The sequence below is a fragment of the Solanum verrucosum genome, unplaced genomic scaffold, assembly GCF_900185275.1.
Source record: "Solanum verrucosum unplaced genomic scaffold, falcon-dt-bn FXZP01000033.1, whole genome shotgun sequence".
Taxonomy (NCBI): Eukaryota; Viridiplantae; Streptophyta; class Magnoliopsida; order Solanales; family Solanaceae; genus Solanum; species Solanum verrucosum.
The window spans coordinates 852,019-864,872 of record NW_026020752.1 but is presented as its reverse complement, the minus strand read 5'-3'; positions in this window follow the sequence as shown (position 1 = coordinate 864,872).

Here is a 12,854-nt window from a genome sequence, read left to right as displayed (position 1 = left end):
CTCACGAGGAAAAGTCACTGAGTCTAAATGACCATACCTTTTCACTCATCCCAATTACAAGCCTTAGAAAGACCTTTTTGATCTTGAGTAAGCCAAATTGAAAGTCGATTGGAAAATAAGGGCAAACATATGGGTGAAAACATGTATTGTGTTCCCTTTTTTAGTGTGAGCATTGCATCTGATTCCGGATCTTGAATTGAAAAACCTCTGTGTGTGGATATGGAATCATTCTTTATGTGAAGGCATTTAGATACATTTTGTTGAGCTTGAACTTGCACAAGTAGCAAGTATTGCGAGTATGAGAATCTTTGGTAATGGTGTGCCACAACTTGAATCTTTGAGTACACAATTGATCCTTGCATAAGTAAATTGAGTCTTGCTGTGTGCATTCATGATTGAGTCTTGTGTAGCACTGTTTGAGACACCCTTTTTGAATGGCTGAACTTAAGTTTGCTTGAGGACAAGCAAATGTTTAAGTTGGGGTGTTGATGAGTCCACAAATTGGACTCATTTAGGGCTTTATTTTGATAGAAATAGTGTCCTCGAATGCTTATTTTATCTCAAAATCTGATGAAAACTCTTAAGTTTTAGGTATTTGAAGTTTTAGCGGAAGCATGAACACTTAAGCGCAAAAAGGAACAAAAAGACTGAAAAGAGAAGAAGTTGAAACATGAACTCTGCCAAGCACACTTGGCGAGTCGCCAAAGGGACAGATCCCGCCCTTTGTTCCAGTACGCGAAGCCCTGAAGGAAGAGGATCAAAAAGGCGATGAAATGAGAAATCGACGCTTCGCCAAAAAGTTCCTCGAAGCAGTACTATACCGCCTAATGGTCCAAAACATGAAGATGCTGAAGGCAAGCACGAAACAGTAATGAGACAGAAAAAGGGCAAGTCGCCGAGTCATTCGGCGAACTCGACTAACTTCGCCGAGCTATCCGCCAACACTAATTTATGATGGCTATAAATACTAAACTCTTTATTATGTTTTATGAGCTGGAATCATTATTAATAATTTACAATAGAATAGAACGTTTTTGGAATATTTTTCTCTCAAGTTTGGAGAGGGATTATGGGGAGACTTAAAGAAAGAAGGATTGCATCTTCCCCAAGTTGGAAATGGGTCTTCTCTATTCTTCTTCCTTTGCTTAAATCAAGGTTTAATTTCTTATACCCAGTTGATTTCATTATCATGTTAGGTGTATTTTGTTATTTCTTGATGTGTGGCTAAAAACCCCCATTCTTGGGGTGTAATTTAGCAAATATGTGTTGATATTATTGTTGGGTCTTGCTTGCTGATAAGTTAGATATATTTTAATGGTGATTTCACCTAGTGGTTGTGGTTTAATTTAATGGGTTTGTAGTTGCAATTACAAAACCACCCATGTGTTTTCGGCTTGCCCGATAGGGAGGTCGCGAAACCAAGACCGCTAGACTGATGGCCTAAGGAATGGGTCACATGAGGTTCAGCAATCAGCTCGAGAGAGTGAGTGGGGTAAGCCGTAGCCTGGCCTTCATGCAGAAAATGCGTATCCGAGCGAGCCCTCATCCTGGCTGGTCCCCAAGCGAACCCTCATCCTGACTGACTACAAGCGGAAGACTAACTTAAGCATGCAACAGCTTAAAACTGAATAAAATTCAATAAACTCAACTTTTCAAAACTTTAACTCAAATGAACAACTTATAATAATATAATATATTCAACTCGCCATAAAATAGGCAACTTAAGTCTTTAAAACATTTAATAAAATAAATGAATAATACATACTTCTCAACTATATTGACTATCTATGAAGACTCTAACTGTTAGAGATGGAAATCGGGACAAGACCCACGGCATCCTGACTAAACTGAAAAGTAAATGAAATCCTCCGAAAACAAGGAGGCTCACCATAGCTAACTCGAACTTCCAGATGTATCAACGAAGCTCCTGTTGATAACCCTGAATACATGTGGCTGCATCATGAGAAGATGTAGGCCAAATGGCTCAGTACGTGGAATGTACGAGCATGTAAGAGGAATTCTAAACCATAAACATAAGCTTGAATCTTGATAGAAAAAAAAAAGAAACATACTTACCTTTTCTCAACTCACTCAACCCAAGAATAACATACTTAACTCAAAGATTAGATACTCGACTTCAATGTTATGATACTAGACTCAAAGATTAGATACTCAACTTCAAAGATATGATACTCGAATTGAAATACTCAACAATGGATACTCAACTCATGAATACTTAACTGAACTCATTTCATTATAAAGCAATTTAAAACAAGTGCAATATAAAGAAAAGGAAAATTGTTTAAAACATGATGTCAACTCATAATCATAAATTAATAAAAGACATACCATGCTCCCTCTCAAAGTCTACCTGTGCAATGCATGAATGAAATCCCATACACCCATTCATATTAAGAAGAACCCCTTGAGGAACCATGCAATTACTGTTGTGGGAGTTTCTCTAACCGACAACCATCACTTAAGAGTTATAATGATGATACAACGATCTACCTCATGCTGCCAGCGCATCCTATACCCGGCCAAAGGTATAGGACCTGAACTACTAAGTGGATCCACAAGTCTATGTGAAAAGAATTCATCTAAAAAGTATAACCCTTTTCTACCCATGATGGCTACATGGTTTATGGGGGCTGATAGTTGTATGAACTGTTCCCCATATCAGTGCTCAATACTACTCCCAAAATATACTAGCTCTTTATGTTTTGAAAACATACTCTTTTTGTGATTTGAGATTAGTGCTCAAAAACGTAGCTCAAAGGCTATCTTGGAAATCAAGGTTTTCCTTTCTTATTTAAATGTGAAAACATTTTAAATCTCTTTGGGAATACTTAGTCCCCAAATACTTTTGAAGAAATAAACTTCAACTTTTACTCTTTACTGAACTCAAAACTTAAGTCTTAAAACAAAGTTAATATATTTGTAAAAGACTTCTAAAAATATGGTTCATGCCGAATTATGGACGTGAATGACTCGATGCAAAGTTTTCAATAACCATAGATAGATCTCAATACTTGGAACTCAAGAACTTCAATGATACTACTAATTTCAAGAATGCTCAACTCAGAGTGTTCATGCGGAATTATGAATGTGAATTACTCAACTCAGGGACTCAAAGATACTTCTTATCTCAAGATTTATCGACTTATAATGTTCATTCGGAATTATGGGAATGAACAACTCAACTCATGGACTTCATGGGTAATAGGTAATAGTCCCATGATTAGGATTATAATCTCGGAAGGGTTAGGAACTCGATACTCAAGACTTAGAACTTGAAGATACTACTTTTTTCAAAGATACTAAACTGATGGAGTTCATGCGGAAGTTATGGGCATGAACGACTTGACTCAAGGGTCAAAATATCTATATGGAACTTAGGTATACGACTCTTGTCATTCTCATTCATATAGTTACTTCGCAAAACTTAACTCAAATCTATGGTGGATATCAAAGGATTCACAATTGAACTCAAAGACTTTCTTGAACTCTACTCTTAACACTCTCTTGAATGTGAATTATGAATTCAAGAGTTATGGTTTATTATACGAAAGATCTAGGCGATAGTGTAGACTCATGAATACATTATTCTCACTCTCATACTCACTTTCTTAAGTCTTGAAACAAGTTATTAGAATTTGTAGAAGACTCCTCAAAAAGACAAAAAGGGATTTTCTAAAAAGTATTTGAAAGAAGTCCCAAAACTTGACTCTCAACTCTACCTTGAATGTAATTTATAAATTCGAGGTTGTGATTTGTGATAGGAAAGGTCTCATGATGTTTTGGAATGATTTTAGATAGTTAAACATGAGAAACGGTTGAAAGACACTGTCTACGGAGCAAGTCCGCAACGCGGAGATGATTTAAAATGTTTGCTGGAAATAATTTTTGAAATAGTGGAGTCCGCGACGCGGAGAGAAAAATTTCACCCTGAAGGAACAGGTCCGCGACGCGGAACTGGTACCTGTTCCTTGTCCAACGTTTTCTTCCTCGCTTTCTAACCCCAATTCGCCTAGAATCGAACGATTTCTTCCCCAATCACTTGGATTCAATTATTTAACATAAGTACACTCTAACCTACTCAATACTGCCCTCAAAAACTCACTTACATATCAAGAAATAATCAAAACCCCAACACAACAAGATTTAGAATGAACTTCAAGAACACCTATCAAGAACTCATCAAGAACTCTAATCTTTCAACTTCAAGAATGAAATTTGCGCTGAAAATAACAAAATTAGCATGTGGGTGAACAAACCCAGAACTATGGAAGCTTACATACCTCTTAGGGATCAAAACCATCGCGAAAATCCACAACAACGCACAAGAATCTCGACAAACGCTTGATTCTCTCCTCTTTTCTCCTCTTTTCTCCTCTTTTCTCTTCTTGAACTCTCAACTAAAACCCTAGGCGTATATTAGGATTACAAAACTAAACCTAATAGGATTAGACCCCTAAAATATTACTAAAAACGAATTAAATCTGATTGGGTAAGGAAAAGACCAAAATAACCCTCACTATTTTCGGCTAACTTTCCTTAACTAGGCAGCCTAACTTCAAAAGGCCATATCTTACTTATCCGAACTCGAAACAGAGCTAACTCGGTGGCGTTGGAAAGATAATTCGAAGACCTTTCCTAAGGTATCTGGTACAACACATAAATATTCCTGAGATGGGAGTTATGGTTGTCTGAAGTCGACCTAAAACTCTTACTAGAATTTCAGATTTTGCTATTTCCAATTTAGTTCATTTTGGAACTCAATGTGCTACATCTAGTGACCTGACCTTAATACTTAATAAATTTTTAATTCCTTTCAAAATCTCACTCACTACGAAGAACGGTTCGAGTCTTAGTTTGACAATTTTTCTGGGGTGTTACAATATCTCCCCCTTGGGATCATTCGTCCTCGAATGACGACTGGACTGGGTATGGAACGAGGTTACTCTTACTAAGGTCTGAGTATAATGGTATACTCTTTCTATATTCAGTCTTAACCCAAATCCTTAGATTCGGATTCAATACCTCTCTATAAGGAATCTCATCCCAAACTATTACTCTCTACCACCATATTGGGCTCATATCAAGAACCACCAAATATTTAACAACACCACATTCAAGATTTGTACTCCAACAACTCCATGGACTGCTACTAACCAGCTCCTTAAGGAATTCTCAACACTTGACTTGATTTCTCATCTTATCATCTCCCCCCTGGGTCTAAAGCTAACACTTGAAGGTTATGGAACTATTCCACATTGACAACTCAATTATGCTATCTAGGCACACATGGAAAATTATAACTTAATTGGAACCTCATCTGGTAACGTACCATCTCGGCACACTTCTTAATGCTCTTGTTAATCTTGTGACTTAGCCAAAGTTCACTGCCCTTATCTGAACGTTAGGGTCTCTCTTGTACCACCCATATATATTGCACCTAATCACCTTGATTTATTCAAGTCTTCTAGATCAAATCTTAAGACTAACATCATCTCCCTCATGTTACCATTCCTTTTATCATGGCACTCATCTCAAATTCAAGGTTAATATTTATGACTAAACCCGAATATCAATATGATTGCTTGCTTACTATACTAACTTACAACTACTAGTACAAATTCAGAAACACTCATCCACTAGGACCTTATAACAAATTGTCAATCCTTACCTCTTAGTCTTCATACTTACAACTACTATCACCTTCGACTTCATAACATAAGTACTATTCACTCATTCATTATATATCAATGCCTAATTAGTCTTATTACACTTTGTATGTTATCGGTTCTCCCTCAAAATCATAACCCTAGCTTAGATCTATAACCTCATGAATACTGTTTCTCTTCTATTCACCACTTACACTTAGTCATTTCCTACACAATGACACTTCATCACCAACTCCTTTCTAGCTACAACACACTCTACCTCCTATGATGGAATCTTCACAACTCATCACTTCTTAGTCTACCCATAAGGGAAAACTCCTCATTACTAACTTACTAGGTACATTACTATAGTAACATAGCTTGTCACAACACTATCTCCCTTACTTAGATTACTAAACCTCTACGTACTTTCCTCTAACTCTGGGCTCTTTCACTACTACTGCTCATGATCTTGTAACTCATGCTACCTTTTCGGTTGAAAATCATACCCAAGCTCTAAACATAACTCCTCATAAGGATCTCAGCTGAAAAAAAGATAAGGAAAACAGTACAACTCACTTTTACCTCAAATGCATGATTCAAATGAATATGGGTGCATTCTTCTAAAATTGAACACTTAACTTACTCTTGGACTTCCCTTAAGCCCCTCTGGAGTCTCATGAATTCCTCAAAACTCTTGCTAAGAATAACTCATCGACAAAGAACTGACTCTGATTTTCAACCACCTCTAGTATAATGGGTAGTCGAATGATTCTGAGAAACACATGAGTATGGATAAATCTCTATGACTTAGCTCTATGGCACGATTAAGAGTATGAAAAAACGAAAGCTTTTCTTAAATGTCTGCAGTCTCTCACTTATAAAAGTGGGGCCCTCACAACCATAAACAAGATCCTACTTGACATGGCTTCATAGACACCGTAAGACACTTGAACTCTGTGCTTTGGTACCAAGTTTGTCACGACCCGAGTCTACACCCTGGACGTGGTCGGCGCTCAAGAACCATTGTTGGTCCCCAAGCGAACTCTCATCCTGGATGACTACAAATGGAAGACTAACTTAAGCATGCAAAAGCTTAAAACTGAATAAAATTCAATAAACTCAACTTTTCAAAACTTCAACTCAAATGAACAACTTAGAATAAAATAATATATTCAACCCGCCATAAAATAGGCAACTTAAGTCTTTAAAACATTTAATAAAATAACTGAATAATACATACTTCTCAACTAAACTGACTATATATGAAGACTCTAACTGTTAGAGATGGAAGTCGGGACAAGAACAACGACATCCTAACTAAACTGAAAAGTAAATGAAATCCTCCGGAAACAAGGAGGCTCACCATAGCTAACACGAACTTCCAGATGTATCAACGAAGCTCCTGTTGATAACCCTGAATACCTGTGTCTGCATCATGAGAAGATGTAGGCCAAATGGCTCAGTATGTGGAATGTACAAGCACGTAAGAGGAATTCTAAAGCATAAACATAAGCTTGAATCTTGATAAGAAAAAAAAAGAAACATACTTAACTTTTCTCAACTCACTCAACCGAAGAATAACATACTCAACTTAAAGATTAGATACTCGACTTCAATGTTTTGATACTCAACTCAAAGATTAGATACTCAACTTCAAAGATATGATACTTGAATTTAAATACTCAGCAATGGATACTCAACTCATGAATACTTAACTGAACTCATTTCATTATAAAGCAATTCAAAACAAGTGTAATATAAAGAAAAGGAAAATTGTTTAAAACATGATGTCACCTCATAATAATAAATTAATAAAAGACATACCATGCTCCCTCTCAAAGTCTACCTGTGCAATGCATGAATGAAGTCCCATACCCCCATTCTTATTAAGCAGAACCCCTTGAGGAAACATACAATTACTGTTGTGGGAGTTTCTCTAACCGACAACCATCACTTAAGAGCTATAGTGATGATACAACGATCTACCTAATGCTGCCAGCACATCCTATACCCAACCAAAGGTATAGGACTTGTACTACTAAGTGGATCCACTAGTCTATGCGAAAAGGATTCACCTAAAAAGTATGACCCTTTTCTACCATGATGGCTACATGGTTTATGGGGCTGATAGTTGTATGAACTCTTTCCCATATCAATGTTCAATACTACTCCCAAAATATACTAGCTCTTTATGTTTTGAAAACATACTCTTTTTGTGATTTGAGATTAGTGCTCAAAAACTTAGCTCAAAGGCTATCTTGGAAAATCAAGGTTTTCCTTTCTTATTTAAATGTGAAAACATTTTAAATCTCTTTGGGAATACTTAGTCCCCAAATACTTTTGAAGAAATAAACTTCAACTTTTACTCTTTACTGAACTCAAAACTTAAGTCTTAAAACAAAGTTAATATATTTGTAAAAGACTTCTAAAAATATAGTTCATGCCGAATTATGGACGTGAATGACTCGATGCAAGGTTTTCAATAATCATAGATAGATCTCAATACTTGGAACTCAAGAACTTCAATGATACTACTAATTTCAAGAATGCTCAACTCAGAGTGTTCATGCGGAATTATGAACGTGAATTACTCAACTTAAGGACTCAAAGATACTTCTTATCTCAAGATTTATCGACTTATAATGTTCATGAGGAATTATGGGCATGAACAACTTAACAAATAGACTTCATGGGTAATAGGTAATAGTCCCATGATTAGGATTATAATCTCGGAAGGGTTAGGAACTCGATACTCAAGACTTAGAACTTGAAGATACTACACTTTTCAAAGATACTAAACTAATGGAGTTCATGTGGAAGTTATGGGCATGAACGACTTGACTCAAGGGACAAAATATCAATATGGAACTTAGGTATACGACTCTTCTCATTCTCATTCGTATACTTACTTCGCAAAACTTAACTCAAATCTATGGTGGATATCAATGGATTCACAATTGAACTCAAAGACTTTCTTGAACTCTACTATTAACACTCTCTTGAATGTGAATTATGAATTCAAGAGTTATGGTTTATGATACGAAAGATCTAGGCGATAGTGTAGACTCATGAATACATTATTCTCACTCTCATACTCACTTGCTCGAGTCTTGAAACAAGTTATTAGAATTTGTTAAAGACTCCTTAAAAAGACAAAAAGGGATTTTCTAAAAAGTGTTTGAAAGAACTCTCAAAACTTGACTCTCGACTCTACCTTGAATGTGATTTATAAATTCGAAGTTGTGATTTGTGATAGGAAAGGTCTCATGATGTTTTGGAATGATTTTAGAGAGTTAAACATGAGAAACGGTTGAAAGACACTGTCTACGGAGCAAGTCCGCAACGCGGAGATGGTTTAAAATGTTTGCTGGAAATAATTTTTGAAATAGTGAAGTCCGCGACGCGGAGAGAAAATTTTCACCTTGAAGGAACAGGCCCGCGACGCGGACCTGGTACCTATTTCTTGTCCAACGTTTTCTTCCTCGCTTTCTAACCCCAATTCGCCTAGAATCGAACGATTTCTTCCCCAATCACTTGGATTCGATTACTTAACATAAGTACACTCTAACCTACTCAATACTGCCCTCAAACACTCACTTTAATCTCAAGAAATCAACAAAACCCCAACACAACAAGATTTAGAATGAACTTCAAGAACACTTATCAAGAACTCATCAAGAACTCTAATCTTTCAACTTCAAGAATGAAATTTGCGCTGAAAATAACAAAATTGGCATGTGGGTGAACAAACCCAGCACTATGGAAGCTTACATACCTCTTAGGGATTAAAACCATCGCGAAAATCCACAACAACGCACAAGAATCTCGACAAACGCTTGATCCTCTCCTCTTTTCTCCTCTTTTCTCCTCTTTTCTCCTCTTGATCTCTCAACTAAAACCCTAGGCGTATATTAGGATTACAAAAGTAAACCTAATAGGATTAGACCCCTAAAATATTACTAAAAACGAATTAAATCTGATTGGGTAAGGAAAAGACCAAAATAACCCACACTATTTTCGGCTAACTTTCCTTAACTAGGCAGCCTAACTTCAAAAGGCCATATCTTACTCATCCGAACTCAAAACTGAGCAAACTTGGTGCCGTTGGAAAGATAATTCGAAGACCTTTCCTAATGTATCTTGTAGAACACAAAAATATTCCTGAGATGGGATTTATGGTTGTCTGAAGTCGGCCTAAAACTCATACTAAGCTTAACTTGCAAAATTTCAGATTTTGCTATTTCCAATTTAGTTCTTTTTGGAACTCAATGTGCTAAATCTAGTGACCTGACCTTAATACTTAAGAAATTTTTAATTCCTTTAAAAAATCTCACTCACTACGAAGAACGGTTCGAGTCTTAGTTTGAAAAATTTTCTTGGGTGTTACAATATCTCCCCCTTGGGATCATTCGTCCTCGAATGACGACTGGACTGGGCATGGAACGGGGTTACTCTTACTAAGGTCTGAGTATAATGGTATACTCTTACTATATTCAATCTTAACCCAAATCCTTAGATTCGGATTCTATACCTCTCTATAAGGAATCTCATCCCAAACTATTACTCTCTACCACAATATTGGGCTCATATCAAGAACCACCAAATATTTAACAACACCACATTCAAGATTAGTACTCCAACAACTCCATGGACTGCTACTAACCAGCTTCTTAAGGAATTCTCAACACTTGACTTGATTTCTCATCTTACCATCTCCCCCTTGGGTCTAAAGCTAACACTTGAAGGCTGTGGACCTATTCCACATTGACAACTCAATTATGTTATCTAGGCACACATGGAAAATTATAACTTAATTGGAACCTCATCCGGTAACGTACCATCTCGGCACACTTCTTAATGCTCTTGTTAATCTTGTGACTTAGCCACACTTCACTACCCTAATCTGAACGTTAGGTTCTCTCTTGTACCACCCATATCTATTGCGGCTAATCACCTCGATTTATTCAAGTCTTCTAGATCAAATCTTAAGACTAACATCATCTCCCTCATGTTGCCATTCCTTTTATCATGACATTCATCTCAAATTCAAGGTTAATATATATGACTAAACCCAAATATCAATATGATTGCTTGCTTACTATACCAACTTACAACTACTAGTACAAATTCAGAAACACTCGTCCACTAGGACCTTATGAAAAATAGTAAATCCTTACCTCTTAGTCTTCATACTTACGATTACTATCACCTTCGACTTTGCAAAATAAGTACTATTCACTCCTTCACTATATATCAATGCATAATTAGTCCTATCACACTTTGAATAATCTGGGCTCTCCCTCAAAATCATAAGCCTAGCTTAGATCTATAACCTCATGAATACTCTTTCTCTTCTATTCACCACTTACACTTAGTCATTTCCTACACAATGACACTTCATCACCAACTCCTTTCTAGCTACAACACATTCTACCTCCTATGATGGAATCTTCACAACTCATCACTTCTTAGTCTACCCATAAGGGAAAACTCCTCATTACTAACTTACTAGGTACATGACTATAGTAACAAAGCTTGTCACAGCACCATATCCCTTACTTAGATTACTAAACCTCTACATTATTTCCTAACTCTGGGCTCTTTCACTAGTATTGCTCATGATCTCGTAACTAATGCTACCTTTTCGGTTGAAAATCATACCCAAGCTCTAAACATAACTCCTCATAAGGATCTCAGCTGAAAAAAGGATATGGAAAAGAGTACAACTAACTTTTAGCTCAAACGCATGATTCAAATGAATATGGGGGCATTCCTCTGAAACTGAACACTTAACTTACTCTTGGACTTCTCTTAAGCCCTTCTGGAGTCTCATGACTTCCTCAAAACTCTTGCTAAGAACAACTCATCGACAAAGAACTAACTCTGCTTTTCAACCACCTCTAGTATCATGGGTAGTCGAATGATTCTGAGAAACACATGAGTATGGATAAATCTCTATGACTTAGCTCTATGGCACGATTAAGAGTGTGGAAGAAGGGAAACTTTTCTTAAATGTCTGCAGTCCCTCATTTATAGAAATGCGGTCCTCACAACCATAAATAACATCCTACTTCACACGGCTTCATAGACACCCTAAGACACTTGAACTTTGTGCTCTAATACCAAGTTTGTCACAACCTGAGTCTACACCCCGGAAGTGGCCGACACTCAAGAACCATTGGTGGTCCCGAAGCGAACCCTCATCCTGGCTGTCTATAAGAGGAAGACTAACTTAAGCATGCAAAAGCTTAAATCTAAATAAAATTCAATAAACTCAACTTTTCAAAACTTCAACTCAAATGAATAACTTAGAATAAAATTATATATTCAACTCGCCATAAAATAGGCAACTTAAGTCTTTAAAACATTTAATAAAATAAATGAATAATACAAACTTCTCAACTATACTGACTATCTATGAAGCCTCTAACTGTTAGAGATGGAAGTCGAGCCAAGACCCACGACATCCTAACTAAACTGAAAAGTAAATAAAATCCTCCAGAAACAAGAAGGCTCACCATAGCTAACTCAAACTTCCAATGTATCAACGAAGCTCCTGTTGGTGACCCTGAAAACCTGGGTCTGCATCATTAGAAGATGCAGTTCAAATGCCTCAGTATGTGGAATGTACGAGCATGTAAAAGGAATTCTAAAGCATAAACATAATCTTGAATCTTGTTTAAAAAAAAAGCATACTTAATTTTTCTCAACTCACTTAACCCAAGAATAAGATACTCAACTCAAAGATTAGATACTCGACTTCAAAGATTAGATACTCGACTCAAAGATTACATACTCAACTTCAAAGATATGATACTAGACTTGAAATACTCAACACTGGATACTCAACTCATGAATACTTAACTAAACTCATTTCATTATAAAGCAATTTAAAACAAGGGCAATAAAAAGAAAAGGAAAACTGTTTAAAACATGATGCCAACTCATAATCATATATTAATAAAAGACATACCATGCTCCCTATCAAAGTCTAGCTGTACAACGCATGAATGAAGTCCCATACCCCCATTCATACTAAGCAGAACCCCTTGAGGAACCATGCAATTACTGTTGTGGGAGTTTCTCTAACCGACAACCATCACTTAAGAGCTATAGTGATGATACAACGATCTACCTCATGCTGCCAGCACATCCTATACCCAGCCAAAGGTATAGGACTTGTAC